This window comes from Protopterus annectens, chromosome 2.part2, assembly GCF_019279795.1.
Source record: "Protopterus annectens isolate FY-2018-M chromosome 2.part2, PAN1.0, whole genome shotgun sequence".
NCBI classification, from domain to species: Eukaryota; Metazoa; Chordata; order Ceratodontiformes; family Protopteridae; genus Protopterus; species Protopterus annectens.
In genome coordinates, this window is record NC_056730.1 from 998,235,334 (window position 1) to 998,255,714 (window position 20,381).

Below are 20,381 nucleotides of genomic sequence, written 5' to 3' on the forward strand. Positions count from 1 at the left end.
AAAATAAATAACCGAGTGAAGAATGCTAGCCAAAAAACTTTTATTACATGCAAAGCTTTTGGGAAGTACCATTTATTAGTGCAAACTACAATAGTGTTAAAATCCACTCAATAAATAGCATAACTAAAGTCACATGGCACAGCATTCTCAAGTGGAAGCAATATTACTAATTATCTAAATAAAATTAATTCACATAGAAACATATTGAAACATAAACATAATTGCATAAAAATATAGAAAATGCAATATATATGTGTATCCTATATATCTATATCTACATCTGTATATATATATATGTAGATATATATATATATATATATATATATATATATATATATATATATATATATATATATATATATATATATATATATATATATATTTAAAATCTCATTCCCCCAGATTTAATAAAATCCATGTAGGCATAGTGTACAGTCTACATGGAAGGTACCGTGCCTGTGTACATGGTTCCCCCTATGTCTCGTGCCACACATATCAATGAAGGAGAGTTACTGGGGAGAGACGTGAAACACAGTTTTGAATCAGTAAGGGAGTGTGTCCAAAGATGAGCAACACACCCCCTGCACTGTCAAAGTTAACAATATATGCATATGTGGTAAATTCATTTTTTTTTTATGTTTGCTTGATGCAGCATGCAGCAATTGACGTATACCAGACATCTAAAAATAGAAAATGGATGCATTTAATTATGAATGCAAAGGTCAAGTTTAAGCATAGCTGAGCAGGTTTGTGTGGGACAGCACAGTGCTCAGCAGTGCTTAAATGTAGGTGAGAGATATATGTACAAGTATAGGAGTATTCTACACATTCATGTAGTCAAATGGTTAGAGTATCAGCCTAATGTGCAGTAGGTGCAGGGTTTGAGTGCACAGGTGGGTTATGAATGATTTATTTTCCAAATACAAAATATGTCAATTATTTTTAAGTCCTGGTGTGCTGCACTCAGCTAAGCTTCACTAATCCCTGTTAAGCCATTCCAAGCACCATTTAAAGAAGATCCATTTTAGCACTACTTAGCACTGCACAGCTCTGCTTAGCTGGTTTGTGCACTGCTAAGCAGTGCCAGGTTATGCACTGCTGATCTGAGCTCAACTGTTTTGCGCAGTGTTAAGCGATGCAATGCATTTTTAAAAATTGCCCAAAGGCATTAAAGTGCAGGAAAACACGGTATATTAAGCACAATAGGTGGGAATATTGCAGAATCTTTTGGATTTCAACCTGTGGAAATACTATGCCAGGTGCTGAAGAGGGTACTTGCTTCTGGGTGCAGCGGTGAAGCACTGAGCAGTCCAGTGTCATAGATGGACTCCTAGTCAAAAACACTCAGGGTGGTTACCAGGGCTTGGAGTACAATGTGGATGCCTGGGACAGGCTGGGAAGGGACCTCACCAGTGCAACTGGAATCTCCCTGCACAGGTGAACAGTGTCATCAGCACCACGTTAACCAGAAAAGAAGGAAGGACACTCTCATGGATGCCTGGGTCCAAGAATTCCAGGCGTGAAATGTTCCACAAGTATGCATTTATCTTTACCTGTATTTCACCATTATTTAACCTTGAATGTCTGCTAAACTGGTATGCATAATGGTGTGCTTCTCTCCCAACAGCTGCAGAGATGAGAGCTTCTAATGTCAAGGCGCATGCAGGGTGCCTTGCCAGGTTGCACCATGAGTGTGGTAAGTACAGATGTATCTTCCAATCGATAGGCATTTAAGCAAGAAAAAGTAAAGCATTAACTGCCATTATGTATATAAACAGTTTTTATTGTATTGTAATGAATGTGGTTATAGACCTGGACTGCAATAAGTGACTACTACCAAATGTACTGCAATAAGCATGAAAGAGTAAAGCATTAACCTTGATTAAGTAAATAAAATAAAGTTTATATCACAATAACTGTGGAATTACAGCTGTAGTGAAACACCTGCATTACATTAACTGTTGGTCAATAAAAACTTGAATGTATACCAGTAAATACATGAAGGCATCTGTAATGAACTGTTGTGCAATACTGACTGAATGACAGCTGATATTTCAACCCAGTAACAATATATTAGCAAAAACAGAAAAGGCTAATTCATACAAATGCCCATGCTGAACACACAGTATAACAAATAGGCACCAAAGAAGAGCAAGGCTACCACAACCATATACAAATAAAACTAAGAGTTTTAATAACTCCAGCATAAGCGCTTTCACATTTTAAAAATACTTCATCAGATCCAAACAACATGCAAATGTATAAAAGCACAATTCCGGGATTTATTAAAACTCTTAATTTTATTTTTATATGGTTGTGGTAGCCTTGTTGTTCTTTGGTGCCTGTCAGTTACAATATATTGTGTACACCTGCAGTTTATTTAGTAATGTATAAGTTACATAGTCTGTCTGCCATGACTGCATTTTATGTAGCGTTGTCCAACTGTCACTGCACTGTATTATAACACTGTAGTATTAGTAGCAGGTTATATATTTTTTTCCAAGTTAGCTCTAAGACAAAATTAGTAAGTCAGATATCAGCAGATATCAGCAGTGACTCAGTAGCTCATTTTGTTAAATGCTGTGCATGAAGTGCATTTTGCTAGACACAGACCAGGGTTCGAATCCAGTTCCATGTACTAATAACTATTACTGAATTACATATGTTATGATGTCAGATATTCTCTCCACAGGGACTACTGGTAAGTTGGTGAGGTAGCCCACAATATGTATAAATACTTGTTTTTTCAACTGTCACAGACTGCTGAAATCATTCTCACAAATGTGTTATTTATACACACAATAAATAAAACAGTTTCAATAAGTTATAATAAAACAAAAGAAATACAATCTGTAATAACATATATCATTCTCTCCACAGGGGCACAGGTAAAAGGGAGAGAAAGCTCATAATATGTGTAAATAATTGTTTGTTCAGATGTCACAGACTGTTGAAATCATTCTCATGAATGTACTACTTATCCACACAATAAAGGAAACAGGTTCAATGATAACAAACTATAATAAAATAAGGAAAATGTGTAATAACTGATATCATTCTCTCCACAGGGACACAGATAAAAGGGTGAGCTAGCTCATAGTATGTGTAAAGAATAATTTTTTCAGATGTTACACACTGTTAAAATCATTCTCACTAATGTGCTAGTTATCCAAACAATAAAGGAAACAGGTTCAATAATAACAAAGTATAATAAGAAAAAAGAAATAAAATGTGTAATGAAGGTATGGCTGTATTCCTGGAGTGTCTTGTAAAGGTTGATGCAGTCAATTACTTCATGTGATGCATATGTCCTTTGCAGTCAGTGTTATTAGGTACATGGCATTATAGTTGTGCACTATCTGTACTGTATACATGCATGTCTCTCAAGTGTCATGCTGTCACAGAATGTAATTGCTGGTTTGTAATCCCTCTGTCACAGATCTATCATTGACATGATTATATGCCAATATCAAATTAATAGTACATTAGCCCACAGTACTCCTTGGTAGGTATACGGGTCCACTTGATGCGCAAGTGTTCATTGTAGTTGTGTACCTGCAGATGTTACTGCTTGGCCCATAGTATCCCATGCAGATAGCATGAAAAGTACATATGTGCTACAGCAGCTATAGGGCACATTTACACATAAAGAAAGGACAGACCTGTAGAGTAGCTAGCATTACTATTGTCAACTAAATAGCCCATGATGGTATTAATGGACTGTATTTCTCACTCTTCCCACCCCTCATCTTCATATATTTGTTATTGTTATATATTGGTTATGGTTTACTATTAAGATATGTTGTTCCAAAAACTGTATTTTGGGCATGTGTTTTATAAATTTTATGTATTACTATGGTTGCATATTACCTATTCTGTTGGCCTTCTGCTGTAACTGATAATGGCATGCTGTTAATATACTGACTGTTCTATTGTTGTGTTTCACATAATATGCATTTAACCATAAGGGGTTATGTACAATGTTCTGACATGCTGTTATTACTAACAATGGTTTTGTTCATAACTCACCTATGCTTATTGGTCTACCTCCATACCCACAGCACATCTGGGTAGGCCAGTTCATGGTGAACCACCAACAGGGACCCAAGCCAGTGGTGCCCACTCCACTGGTCCTGCACCAACTTCGGGTGGAACTGCCTCAGAGGATGGAGACCGTTCCTCTCCAGGAGTGGGGACGGAGGTGAGGTTGTCACCCAGGATCAACTACCAGCTATGATGTGCAGAAGTGTCCATAGGAGTTAGGAACAATGCCTGTGCTAGACTGAGGGCAGACTAAACAACCTGGTGTCACCTGAGGGCCTCAGCGCCCACCCTCCAGCACAGTCACCTTTGGGGCAGTGAAGGAGTAGTGTTGACTTTCAGTTGGTGGGGCTCTCAATCATGTTTCTGTGGCCCAGAGGCAAAGGTACTTCTGATTCAACACCCTCCCCATCCAAGTTGTTTATCCCCTTATGTGCCACACACCACCCCTACATGCTGTCTTGTCTGTCTTGTCTGTCTGCGAATGCAACCTCGCCTACCCAACTTACCTCCCCACATGTACTTATATGTCTTCCCCAACATTCCACACTCTCCTTAAAAAAAGGGGCACCTGTGCCACAAAAAAAGAAAAATATCACCCCATACACAGCTCTCCATTTCACACATGTTTCCATGGGACACAACTAATTATTACATTAAATAATTATCACATTTATGTTGCTCTCACCCCTCTCTCTGGGGTGTGAGACTCCAAATTCCAAATTCTGTAAAACCTGCACAGCTGTTGCTGTACAAGTAATGGAAAGCTATGGTCCTTTCATACACCCTTCATGCACAACCCTACCTGCCTTTCAGTATGTCTTTCTATTACTCCTTTTTCTTTACTTTTTTTTTTTATTTTTAGTGTGGGTTTAAGTGAAGCTATGTGGAGAGTCATGATGCAGCACAATGTGCAAACCCACAAAAAACCTGCTTAAAACTGCCTTAATCATCTTATGCATTTCTCACAGTGTTAGGCACATCTGCAAAATAATCTCCCATGCAATGCCTCAAGTCCAGACCCCTGTCAACTACAGAAGTGGATTAGCCCACTAGGCCCTACAGCTCTGAGGTGAAACAGGTGTTTCCAGCAACATATACTGATTGCCACTGACACACTGCAAGTACATATAGTGGGAAAAATGGGAGTGTACTTGTGATTGTGATGCAGACGCTACACCAGAACACAGCCAAATAAATAATAATGGATGTACGTGTGGCCTGGTATAGCAGGTCTATATGTCAACTGTGCAAACTGTTGCAGAATGTCCACAGTTTTGCCCCCTAGTTTTGTCACTGTTTTCTAAAACACATATCTGTCTTGTAATGTACTGGCAAGTCATTAAAGATTGAGGTTAGAAAATCCTGACAGACATTTGAGTGTCACACTTCATACCCTTCAGAAAACACATGCTATTAATAATGATCAAACTGCATTTTTCTATAACAGGCACACACATGATAATATTAAAAGGATACTTACTGTTATAGATTATGTGACTAAAGAAGAGAGAGAAACACTTGTAATCGGATTAGACATAGAAAAAGCCTTCAATTCCCTCAACTGGGAATATCTATTTAAAACTTTAGCATTATTTGAATTTCCTCCTCCCTTCATTTTATTACTAAAAAACATACATATTAATAACTTAGCCTACATTAAATTAGCACCAGGATTCACCAATCCTCCATGTAAGACTAAATAAGTCTTACACGGAAACTGCAGCCTAAGAGGAAGACGTCAGCGCACCATACATATTCATGAGTGCGTGCTGACTCAACTCTAAGGCTAACACGGAGCGTGCACAAGTGCAGGGGGCATGTCAGACTGCCAAGCAGTCCAAAAATCCATTCCCCTGCAAGTCCCTCAATCGTCAAATATCAACTGACATGAGGGAGTCCGCTCAAATGTGTACATACCCAACACTACACTCCTCCACATTCTAAACACCTGTACAATTATAAAATGTAAAACTCTTATATTTTTATTTATTTTTTTTATTCCCAAAATAGCTGCCCGTGTTTGCGCGTGTTTGCGTGGGTTTGCCCATTGCTTAGCTACAGTTAGCAGTTTAGACATCGAGGAGGATAATAAGAAACATATATGCAAATTAAGCCAAATAGCAATAGCGTAGTGGTAGAGCCTTCACACAAAGAAGAAGCATTCCCGGTTCGAGTTCCTCCATTCCCCTTTCTATTTTCTGTAGGAAATCTGTACAGAAAAATAATTCCTGACATTTATCTTTTAAATTTTAATAAAAAGCATTGAAATGGTCTATATAGTAGTGAACGATTTTTATATATATATAAGAAGGTGAATTGGTTATGCATACTGATGAATGCATAAGTAACATATCTTAAGCAATGTGAAGCACTGCTAAGCAAAGTTTACCAGTATTAAGCACATTTAAGTATAATTGCTCATTGCTTAGCACTGCTTTAACTAGTGCAATGGCTTTGCGTAGCTGCGCATCGCGCCAACTAGCACAAACAAAACATGTTTGCGAGTAGCTGTGCACCGCACTAACTAGCGCAACATCGGGCAACGTCGAGCAACATAGAGCAACGTTGGGCAAAGTTGAGCAAAGTCGGCTAAACACAGCCCCACCTCCTAGCCGGTCTGGCCAGTAGTAAAATAAAAAGCAATGACAGGCCTCAAACCCGGGATACTGTGCACCATAATCACAGTACTGAACCACTAAGCCATGACAGCTTTTGATATTCATGCACTGTCAACACACACATACATATTAATGAAAGTTTGCCCAGTGCTAAGCAGGTGTGCTTTCAGCTGAGATTTTTCAAAACCGGCCAATCACAAATAAGTGCGGGAAATGAGGCATATTTAAGCTCCATAGGTGGGAATACTTGTCATTACTGTTTGTAGCTCCCATCTGCAGGCAGCATGGCTGGTGTTGGAGAGGGCTCTCGTTTTCGAGTACAACGGTGGGGCATTGAGGAGTCAAAAGTGATGGTTTGGCTCCTCATCCATAATCATGATGTCAGACTCCTGCAGGGTCAGTTCCAGGGCACTGAATACAAAGCCGAAGCCTGGGACCGTCTCACACATGATCTCACCAGTGCCACAGGCATCCCTCGGACTGGTGAGCAGGTCAGACACCACTACTCAGACCTGAAGAGACGCAAGGAGGACCGACTGAACCAGTGGATACAGGAGGCCCATAGGATGCAAAATGCCCCACTACTGAGTAGGTAGCCATGGAATGAAGTATGTAAGAATTGCTATTGTAGTCAATATTATGGATAGATATATGTCTCAATATCACTTCATTTACTTCACAGCTACAGGTGTCCGTGCTGTGAATCAGCAAGCCTATGCAGATAGGCTGCTAAAGCTGCGCCACCAGGCAGGTTAGTAATTATTCTGCATATATTATTATATAAAATAAGTGAGAGAGCCTATAATAAGTGTTATAGCCCAATAATAAAGGTATAATAAGTCTTGAATAACTTCTCTGCATGCATTGTTATGTAAAATAAGCGAGAGATCCTGAAAAAGAGTGCTGTAACCCATTAATAAAGGTATAATACATCTTGAATAAGTCTTCTGCATGTACTGTAATATCAAATAAATGAGAGAGCCTCTAGAAAAGTGTGTAATGTAATTAATAAAGGTATAATTCCTGGAGTGTGTCCGTGTCACTTTCTTGAAATGTTGTTGTACTCTTGCATTATAAAAATAGTACTGTTGTATTAAGCGCTGTCAACCCACACTTGGGTAGGCCCATATAAAGTGTATGAAGGGAGTGCCAGTAGCTGTTAAGCATATATACAGTCCTCAACTGCTGGTTCATGGCTGGCATGTATAGGTAAACCTGGCACATGAGTAGCTTGTTATTGTGTTCCCCAGAAATGTCAGTGTGCTGCTAGAAATGTAGGGGGCTGTTAAAATATAACTGATAATGTCACCTGAACACATCCAGATATGTAGATATATAAATATAAATAAAATATATAAATATGTAGCAGTAACATCTGCATCCTGGACAGTTTGTATGTCAGATACAGGTCAGGTATATAGGAAACTAGCAAAACCCATTTCACAATTTAACAGACATTGCCTAGTGTAATAATACATGTAGGGGATATATACCTGCAGTCAATAGGAATGCGGGATAAACTATAAGTACATATAAGTTGTTAATGGAGGTATCTTTTTACACCCTACTTTATGTGCATAAAAAATGCAATTCCGCACCTCAATGGGTATGTCTAATCTCAAAACATTTGTTGGGACATATGTTCTATTGGTTTATAAATATCTGCATTTATTTTGATGCATGTGCCCTGTTCAAATACCACAATCTTGGTGGCTTGTTGCCACCAATCAATCCTGCATGCTGTTGGAATGTCCACTGTTGTCTATATATGCATGTGTTATGCTTGGTGTTCAACTGTGGGAACGCTGGTGTGTTGGGTTAATGGGAATACTACTGCATGCTGTTACAGCTAGTTTGGAATGCTGTTGGCTGTTACCAACCCATATTGTCATTAAATCCTCCTAAACATAGAACGTATGGGAAAGCTGGTCCCAGCGGACCCACCTGTCCCACCTCAGCTGGCAATGGCACCTGGCACCAGCAGGTCCGGTGCCCAGCCCGGGACCTCCTCCTCCATTGGCCCTATGCCACCTTCGGTTGGAAGCACTGCAGGGGATGGGGCTCATCCTACCTTTGCAAGCGTGGCTGGAGGAGGGCCACCTATCACCCTCCGAATGGTCTGGGCTGTAGTGCGTAGGGAGATCGAGCGTTCAGTCGCAGATCCACTACACCAGCTTGAGGCACATGTGGCGCGACTCATGGGTGAGCCTGCCCCTCCTACACAGCCCCCAGCACAGCCACCATCTGGGCTGTGAAGGTGCAGTGGTGACTGCCCATGGTGGGGACCTCAGTTCCACTGTTGCCATCTGTGGGCTCATGGGCTTGCGATTTCCAAACATCCTTCCCCATCAATGGTGTTCACCCACCACATGTGTCATATTCCGCCCATGTATGTGTCTTGTTTGTCTTGTCTGTTTATCTCCCCAACCTACCTCCCCAAATATACCTACTTCCCCTACCCCACATTCCACTCTCACCTGAAAAAAAAAAAAGGGCAATCTGCTCCCCAAAAAAAATTACGCCCCATACATAGCTGCTCATTTTGCACACATGGCCGCAGGACACATAAACTGACATTTAATTTGCAGTATAACATACTTTGTGTCCTCACCCCTCTCTCAGGGGTGGAAGGTTTCAAATTTCCCTCCAAATTTCTAGCATATGCACAGCTGTTGCTGTTAAAGAAATTGACAGCTATGGACCTTCCCTACACTCATCCTGCACATCCCGAGCTGTTTTCCCTACTGTCTTTCCCTCTATGTGCCCCTTTTTCACCACTTTCCTATCTCCCCATTTTCTTTTCTTTCAAAGAAATGAGCGCGGGGTTAGCGGGAGTACACACTTTTAAGCAGTAGTTAGTGGGTTTCCGCAAGTGTACGCTTGTGTGCGCTTATCTAAGTATTGCTAAGCTTTGTGCAAACCCACGCAAACCCGCTTACAACTGCTTAAAAGTGCCTTAGTCACCCTGCATGTGAGGGCCCTTGTTCTGCTCAGCAGCAAAATAAAACGCCTCTTTCAGTCTCAAAGCCCGGACCTTGGACACACTAGACTGCATGAAGTACCACAAAGCCACAGTAGATATACAGCAGGTTGTTGCTGAAATGGATATATAATGCATCAGAATGAGTGAATGTAAAGGGAAGATAGGAATGCCATAACACAAAACCTGTTCTGTGGAACTTTACCAGCAGTCATTGTGGAATTGCATTACATGACTGTGATAACAAGACCAGCCATTCTAGCAGTAAATAATGTTACAGCAGCACTTTACAACCCCCACACAGTATCATAGCAGGACAAACCCCACCCAAACGTACAAAATACCTGTGTGTTCAGGGCCCAGCAAGGATGTAGGCAGGCATACTCAGTACTGGAATTGTCCAGTTTTCTTGAGCATCCTGTGCTAATGTCAACAATAAAAAAGCACAAACTGTGCAGAACTGAGTACATTAATATTCACAGTATAGCAGTTCACAAACAGTTCATGTGCCAAATTAATATATCTCAATAACTACGTATGTATGGCAGCTAATTGTATAAGTAGAAAAGAAATTACATACTCCCATGTATCTTCTGTTAGCATTTGTAAGGGTGAGTACAATTCTACACTGACAACTGTGTACTGGAAGTGGTAACATTCAGGTATGAGTACAACATTCCAATCACTGGCTACACCCCTAGCTTCAGATATAAGAAGTATGCCAACCTTCTGACTTACACAACGGTGTCCACAGCAAACAAGCATGGGCCCCACTTTGGAAAGCTGAAAGGGCTACGCCTACCTGACTTAAGAATTTATAGCACTGGGTTGCTATGACAGTGAGTACTGCAATTACCACACAGCAGGCTGCATGCAATTACCAAATGGTGACCACCAATTGGTGCAGAGGCCATCACATGCACATGTGCAGATACCTAGAAAAGCAGGTTGTACTTGCTGTAAACACATGCAATCATTTCATTGCAGCTACAGAGTGAGAGAGAGAGAGAGAGAGAAAGAGAGAGACACACAGACAGACAGACAGACAAACACCGACATCTACAGCAACAGCAACAGAAAAAAAAAGATATTAAAAAAAAAAAAAAAACTCATGGAACTAAAAAATACAAACACATACAAAGGAAAGGTATGTAACAGAGACGTATTTACTGGGATGTTGTAGATGTTTTTGAAGAGTACTTTACATACTTTGAATCATCCATATGTGGCAGCTGTACATAGCTATGCACAGATGCCCTGCATAACTACTGCCATGGACAAATCAGTGTGTAGCTGTGTGCAGTGGGATATAACTGTGACATATGTAGCTTAGCATTAAATGTCAAACATCTGTTCCATGTTATCTGTGTTCTGTACAGTAGTGTGTACAATGGCTGTTTGGGGGAGTAGCGCATACAGCTATATAAACATGGATGTGACAGAGTAACAAATGCATGATAGTCATATTAATGTGTAGCTTAGCATTGGCAACTGCTGTAGGCTAGTATGCTAATCTAACATTTGCAGTTATATAAACACCCTCTAATATTACTGTGTGCTCACATGCGACACCTGTTCATGTTGCAGCAAGACCCAACAGGTCAGTCATGAGGTCCACAGACTTACAACAGTGTGGACCTTGTGTGTGTATGGCACACACATACAGAGAGATCTGTCTGTGTCAGCTATATTAGCATCTGCACATGTGCATAGGGCAAGGGACATATTGCAACTGTTTGTGAAGGGTGGACATATATATGTTGGTGAAGGTTGTTATGTGCATATTTCTATGTAGGTTGTAGTGTGTGGCAAACAAGACAGCATACAGTGCTGGTATATGACATGTGGTGGTTAAACGCTGTGGGTATGATTTGTCAGGTTTGCAGTGTTGCAGCCAGTGAGGCCTGCTAAAGCTACATAGGCTGAGAACACCTTCAATTTATTCCGCACAACACTGTACAATATATATATATATATATATATATATATATATATATATATATATATATATATAGAGAGAGAGAGAGAGAGAGAGAGAGACAGGGTCATATTTACTGCGACAGATGCCTGGTGACAAAGCCATGGACTCAAGCTCAATGTTGAAACTGCATTGGCATTCCTTCTGGCAAAAACTCTGTACCCATGAACTACCACATAGGTGGTAGTCTACTTAACACCGAAAGTGTGATAAGAGACCATGGGACACAGGTGGACAGTAGTCTCCCCTTTGATAATCACAGTGCCACACTAGTCATGCAATCTGTCTACGTGGCACACCTCATCACAAAAGGTGTGTCATGCAGGGAAATATAGGTCAGTGTTCCCCTCTACTCATCACACATAAAACCCATTATAGAGTACAATGCCCCATGTGGTATGTACCTCACAAGACATCTACAGCAACTGGAAAGGCTACAGACATACCTCACAAAGAGTAATACCAGCCTCAAACAGATGCCCTATGCAGACCTTCTCATAAAACCACAGCTAGACTGTGTCACATACCGCCTACCCATAGGTGACTTCTGCCTAACATACAAAGCTATGTTATACTCAGAGCTGTTGGACATGCTCCACGAAAACAGATCACAATCCCTATGAGCTACACGCTCTAGGGACCTAAACCTTGTCACCTCAATAAACAGAACATGCTGGAGGGATAGATTCCTATCTCAGAGACATCCCATACTCTGGAACAAACCACCTATCAATAGCAAACAAAGCTCCTCATTAGCAGTCGTCATAAATAATCCTGATGATTGGATGGGAGATAGGAAATACACCCCGGGAATCACCTCTGTAGCTCTGCTTGACAGGGGCACATGAAATTAAATTACATGTGTGTCAAAGGCCAGGGTAGCATATGACTAGGATTCTATAGGCCCTAGGGCCAATAGCCTATTACCTACCTATGAACCGATACACACCCACATGTACTTGTTGCAATAATTGCTATGTGAGGTTGACTGAGTGTGATGGTGAATGTGTTGGTGAATGTGTCAAAGTTCTGTATATGTGTGATAGCTTAATGGGAAACTGTTTCTGTCATGGTATTTTGTGTCCTAGCTGTGATCCCAGCAAAAGATGTGTATGCTATTGCTAGACAGAAAAAGCAGTATGGCATACGGTTTGACTTAGTCCCTTGGTGTCGACTGGGGTGTCCCATTGTAGACTAAAGCAGTACATGTATGCTTATTGAGTGGTATTGCTGGTGAATCCAACTCCCATATGAACTGTAGTACTACCTGAAGCTGTAGACCTAAACAGCACAGTATAGTATATGTCCACATTGCTTGGAACCACTGTTTTGTGTCTTCCCTGTAGTCCTCACAGATTACATACCTCAGGCATAAGGTTTTGTAAGTACTGACACACAGTACTGTATGGTACACAGGTAAAGCTCATCTTGATTGCCATACCTTTGTGTCTTGCATGAATGTCTGATGTGTGTGTGTGGGTATGCCTGTACCATGCCCTCGGTCATTTGTGTGTTACAGGATATAAGTACGTATCTAGCAACATGTATAGTCTAGTACAGCAGTATGCCACCTATATTAACGAATGTGCACATATTTTAGGCAGGGGTTTGCCATCAACGACTAGTGTGGTATACTGGTAATACTGTAACTGGACTTTACAATCATTGCAATGGATGACATATTTCTTTATGCATTAGCTTGATATATACCTCCTGTGGCTAGGTGGTGCATTGTGTCGCATACAGTGTGCCATGTACTGTTGTATAGTCTTACATACTAGTTTCTCTTTGTTGCTGTGCAGAACATGGTTTGATATATAGAGTGTGCCAGGCACTGTCAGGCAGTTGTGGGTTGAGCACTGATATGTGGTATTGAAAGTGTGTATCCTCTGACAGCCAATAGGTTGCTATATATGGCAGTTAATTGATATCTGTACTTTAGAATGTTGTGTGCCACATGACTTGCTCACACATATTGTTTCATTGTCTTCCAGGGTCATGGCCCACCATCATAACCCTACCTATAGCCTAGCAGAGGAAGAACAAATAACAACCAGCCTGGTTCAGCACTATACCCTGCTGTTCTCAAGAACCAGCCAGGACCAGCATGAGCAGACTGCACTGTGGCAAGATGTTGTCCGTAGGGTAAATGACATAGGCATGCATAACCGCACATATGAGCAGGTACGCCATCACTGCAGTGATTTACTTAGACATGTCCGGCAGCATGCATTTGATGTCTGTAGACAACAGCTTGCCACAGGTGGTGGGGTAGCCATCCATCCCCCTCACCAGAGTGGAGGAGCTGCTCCTGAGCCTGGTGGCTCCTGGCCAACAACAACAACAACAACAAATGTGTATCATCGTGGAGGCCAGAGCCACCCAGCAAGTTGACAAGGAGCATGCAGGTAACATGGCATATCTATAGACTACTGTTACCTCTATTGGTATATCATGCATATGTGAGATATGTACTATGTAGTTAGAAGATGTGGTGCCTAGTGTTGTGCAATACTGATAATTTGGAATATAATCTGTAGGCCTCTGACTGTCAACCATTGTACTACTGTAATATTGCAAACCCACAGTAGCAATGCCACAGTTGTTGCCACTGAAAAACTGTCTCATATCCTTGTAGGTCCCTCTGGTGTGACAGCAAGGCAGCAGACCCATGCTGGTGAGTGTGTTCTACATTTAATATTGCAAATTAAATGTGCATGTCATAGGTGAGGTGTAGGCCATGTACACGTAACGCACATATGCATAATGCATGCTGTGCATGTTTGCTGTGATACTATGCATATCTCAGTAATGTGAGTAGCTGCCTCAAATACATGCAATACACAGAGCATCCCACACAATTGTGTCAACACTGTAGTGGACATTGGATAGGCAGAGTCGATACACATGCACACAACATATACAACTTTGTCATACGCAGTACACGTTAACATGCTACACATGGCATATTCAGACACCCACTGTAAGGTCACACTCCAGTATTGCAAATGTCATCCACACAGCACACATAATATACCTGAGGGGTAGAGACCTATTATGGGGCTGTGTGACACTCTTCAACACATAACACATTCATGTTAGGCAATGCTCCCTATTGGGCACCTTACAAATCCATGTAACAACTGGCTGTGAAATGGTGAATGTAGCCATGGTACTGCAGTTCAGGTTCAGCATGCTAGGTGCCGGTCTGGCACACATTAGTAGCCCTGAGTGACCACATGATGCTGCATGATGATGGCTCATGGTACTACACCCCATCCAGTTACAGTAACCAAGCACTACACATAGCATTCATTGCTATGCACCTCAATGCTGTGTGTGTGCAAACATATGCACCTATACACAATATGCATAGCAATCACCATTTGTACAAAGTGACACATATATGTCTTGTAATGCTACTGAGTGTATAGGTCACATGACACACATTGGGTATCTGTGATGTTTAATGTTACAGTTGTGTTGTAGCATGCCATGTCATGGCTGGCACTGGCATGTCCACAATATGTCCTACACTCACCATAACCACTGTACAATGGCTATGTTGAGCAATGGTATTCCATCAGGTATACATGCACCACTCATCCTGTGTGTATACATAGCATGCATGTGCTAAACCTGTGTCCACAATTATCTGCTAAAGACACAGATGCTCTAATCAGAAATGGATATCTATGTGACACACAGATACACATCCAGCCATGGTATGTATACCTGTGAGTGATGGTGCACAGGACATTGCAGAGCTTTTAATACTTGCACAGCAATATTGTGTCCATGTACACATTGCGTTCCAGGGTGAGGCCAATCACTGAACAACAACACACATGCATCAAAGCCATGTATACTGTTATTAGCAAGGGCTGTCTACACCCACACTGCATGCTGTTGAGCAACACACGTCCTGCATGCTGACATGTGTGATATGACTCTTTGGCTTGTGATACTGTACCCCACCATCAACCGCTTTTGAGTATGTTCTGGATTGCTGGTGGTGTGTGTGTGTGCATGTGTGCACGTGTGCATGTGTTCATGTGTTCATGTGTGCATGTGTGCATGTGTTCATGTATAAATGTGTGCATGTGTTCCGACATCATGTACAGGTCGTAAAGTGTGTTTCCTGTCTTCCTCTCACAGGTGCTGAGTTTGGGCTGGTTCACTGCAGCAGGGAACCTGATGTCACTGAGCCAAATAGTGATAATGAGGATAGGTGTGTTGAGGCACAGGCATGTTTGCCAGGGTCTGTCGTTGGGCCATCAATCGACAGTACACAAGTGTCCACCCCATCCATGCACACAGTCATACTGCCAATACATCCATCACCAATGCCGTTAGCTGAGGGACAGCATACAGTCGGCATTGGCCAGGACAGTGTGGTATCTAGAGCACATGTATCCTGACACAGCAGCCATACCCAGATGTCTGGAAGGGTACCACATAGGCAGATGTCCAGGGGTTCTCGTCGGAGAACTGCTGCTCATCATGCCAGATCTGCCACAGGTCTTACAACCTCTCGCATGTTCCAGGCTGTCATGGAGGCACAGGCATGTATGGAACGGTACGCCAGACAGGGACTAAGGGCACAGGGGCACATAACACCACTGTAATTGACAGTATCCATGACCTAGCAGGTGCCATCCGTAGTTACACTAAGGTCACTGATAGACGTTGGGGTGAGACATTAGATGTCCTCCGCAATGTCATGTCCATGTGTCAGGACAGTGCAGGATGGTTGAGACATCAACGTGGACGTATGCCAGCAACATCAGCAGCTGGCAGTCACCGTGGACATCCCTTAGGTCACAGCCACTTCCATAGTGCCAGTCCCAGCCCCAGCAATGTTTGGGGTGGGCTGTCCATAGACAGTCCTAGAAGACCACGTGCACATGGCTCTAGACAGGCCCAGCAGGGACCTGGGTCAAGTGTACATCCGTCTACCTTTGAGGATAGTACCCAGTATGGCTTAGTACCTGATACTGTCAGTAGCATCCCTACCAGGCACAGGTACCGTATCCGTGGCCAGAGATGGTGATCTGTAAAGCTTGGCAGGTACAGTCTGTGGCTGTCCCACAAATACCCGTATATGGCAGCCACATGGTGGAACTGTGTGCATACAGACACACACACACATAAACCAGACACCTAGGGCTAACACATACCCACACATATTACATCAACATTGGCCCATAGCAGTACTCTTGGCCCACACACACACACACACACACACACACACACACACACACACACACACACACACACACACACACACACACACATGTCGATTGTATGGCTCAATGTAGGCCTCTGGCAAACCAACAACACACCCAGTGCATATGATGAAAACTATGCCACCTCCTGTCATCTGTAACATTGATGCAGGAACAGGCTACCATGGTGCTGATGCACAGGGTGACTTTATAGCAGTATAGCAATGTTAGCATTTGTCAGCAGTAGAATGTAATGATATCCTTGAAGGTGTAGCTGAGCAGGCATGATGCATTAAAGCTATGATTGTCAATGTAGTATCGTTTACACCAGTGTTAGTTCCAATAGTGTATTGTCCGCCCACTTGCCACTTGGCTGATGTGTGTAGTATTGGCAGCATGTGTTAGAGAGTGGACAGTACATGTGGGATGTGTCTAGCACAGATTTGCAGGTGTACATTTTTGAACATGGTGGAGGTGCACTGTCTGCATGTACATGCATAGTGGACACATGGGCAGGGTGACATGCCCTGTATTACACAGTAACACTCCATAGTTTCTGTTGGTGGTCAGTATGCATTGTACTACACACATTTTGGAACTTGAGTACACATGTGTGTATGACATGGTTTGCCACTGTGCTGTGGGTGATACTGTTACTATATGTCATTGTTTTACATTCTGGTGGTATACATAACCTCAACAGCCTGACCATAACCAATTGTTAGATGATGTCTTGACAACTGACACACAGATGTAGGACACACAGTAACATTTGGATCCTTCAGGTACTATACTATGCCAGTAACCAGTGGTATTCACCTGCACCCATTCCTGAAACCACTCTGGTTTGGCATATAGCTCCCTTAGGTACAAGCAATCAATCACAGTAGGGAAATGTCCGTCAACATCTGGTAATGCATACTGTGGCCTATAATGCATTCTCCAGATGATACACACATCCTCCACAAGGGTATCATACAGACAGAGACCTGTTGTCAAACCCATGCTGTAAAGCTATAAGCCAACCAAAACATAGTCATCCACCTTTATGAAACATAGTATTCCCACAGTACCACATAGGTAGTAGCCACCAACATGATGAACAGGTACCAATGTGTACATGCAGCCAAGTGTTATGTCATCTCTCCTTTGGTAATCACATTTCCAAAGGTATTTTGAAATCCCTCGGTGGATCACATAAGCAATAAGGGGTCTGCATGCATATTCACAAAGGTTGTTGTACACCTATAATGAATAGCCATCATTGATAGACTTTGCTGCATTTGAACAGGTCTGAAATATACTTCAGCCATAAACCCTCACTCACACAATTCAATAGAAACCGTAATGAGTGTGTGTGACACAGATGACCAAGGCCAGGGATCACTGCAGTGGGTGGCCTTGTCACAAGCATACAGATGTAACCTAAGGTCTGGAAAGTGGCAGCACACTCTGGCAAAGATGACAGATGTGTTCATGGAGAAAGCAGGGTTCCCACCCATGAAATAATTGAGGTCCCATGTATGTATATGTATTTGCCACACAGCTACCTGACATGTGCAATGCACATACTGCTGTCATACAGTAGTAAAAGCAAAACCCACGACACATTGACCAACAGTATCACACACATAGAGCACAAACACGCACACTCACCAAGTGCAGGATTCAAACCCCTACCTAACTACTTTATGATAACAGAGCGACACACATTAACACAACGTGTTATACACATTAGTGGATGTTTCCCTTTCCACAGGTATATTTGTAGGATGGTGACATCATCAGACTTGACAAAGATAATTATACCACTTTTAAGGTGTTTTAGTACTCTCCAAAAAGGTCGCTCCTTTTTAAGGAGATCACACACAGTTGTCAAGTGCAGGATTCAACCCCCCTAATTGATTACTTCATGATACTAGAAGAGTACGCATTAACATGACGCGCTATACACATTACTTGGAGGTCACTTTTCCACAAGTATATTTGTAGGATGGTGACATCGTCAGACTTGACAAAGATAAGTATACCACTTTTAAAGTGTTTTACTACTCTCCAAAAGGGTTGCTCTTCTCCAAGGAGATCACACACAATTGTCAAATGCAGCATTCAAACCCCTACCTAACTACTTCATGATACTAGAGGAGTGCGCATTAACACGACGCACTATACACATTACTGGGAGTTCTCTTTTCCACAGGTATATTTGTAGGATGGTGACATCATCAGACTTGACAAAGATTATTATACCACTTTTAAGGTGTTTTACTACTTTCTAAAAGGGCTGCTCTTCTACAAGGAGATCACACACAAACACACACACTTGTTGAGTGCAGGATTCAAACTCCTACTTAAGTACTTTATGATACTACAGGGGCATGCATTTACATGACATGCTATACACATTACTGCAAGCTCTCTTTTCCACAGGTATATTTGTGGGATGGTGACATCATCAGACTAGACAAACTGGGTTACATTAGGTGACATTAGGTGGGCTACATAGAAGGAATGTCTAAACACTTTGGACATGTGATCATCAAAGGAGAGTTTGCTATCTACCTGTATCCCCAGGGCCATAATGACTTTCTCCATACATACTGGATTACCACATATGTGGTAATTTGTGTGCACTTTGTTTTATCCAACAGGGATGACTATGCATTCTTTGGCATTCTGCTTGAGGCATTGTTTTGACACCAGGTATCTGTCTCTGTAAGACCATTCTGGATGATGTCTGTGTCAGCCATAGAGTCGATTATGGACCACAGTTAACAGTCATCTGCAAACCTGTTCAGCCATACTCCTCCCATGCTTGCCTGTACCTCTGAGCAGTATCTACTGAACAGGTGGGGTCCCAGGACTAAGACCTGTGGGATGCCATTTGTGACTGGTTTAGAGTCGGACATGGCACCCGCAACTCTGAACATGTGTATTTGATCTGTGAGCCACTTGGCCACCCATCCTGTGACATAGCTGTTAATGTTCAAGCTGGTAAGCTTGTCCATGATGACAGAGTGGGGAATGGTGTAGAAAGTCCTTAGTGAGGTCCAGGTGGGCTGTGTGGACTACTTTTACCTCCATCTATGTCCTTGGTAACTGTTTCAAATAAGTCAACTAGATTTAGGAGGCAGGATCTGCCTTTAACAAGGCCAAGTTGGGTAGAGTCCAGTGTCTGGAGGTCCCCAATGTCTCTGTTTATAGGTTCCATGACAATTTGCTCCATAGCTTTGCAGACCAGGCTGAGTAGACATATAGGACAATGGTTTCCAGGTTCTGTTGTGGCACCCCCTTTGTGGAGCTGGATGACTGTTGGTGTATGCCATTCTTTGGGTACATAGCCTGTGGTACGATTGAGTCTGGACAGTGAATCTAGGTGAAGGTGTAGTTCCTTTTGGGCCTGGTGTATGACACAGCCTGGGACACCATCCAGTCCCATTGATGCTGTGTTCTTAGCTTTGGAGAGGGCTGTCTTTACCTGCATGTCCATGAAGTCTGGGACTCTGCAATCTTCTGAGATGGACACAGGCCCT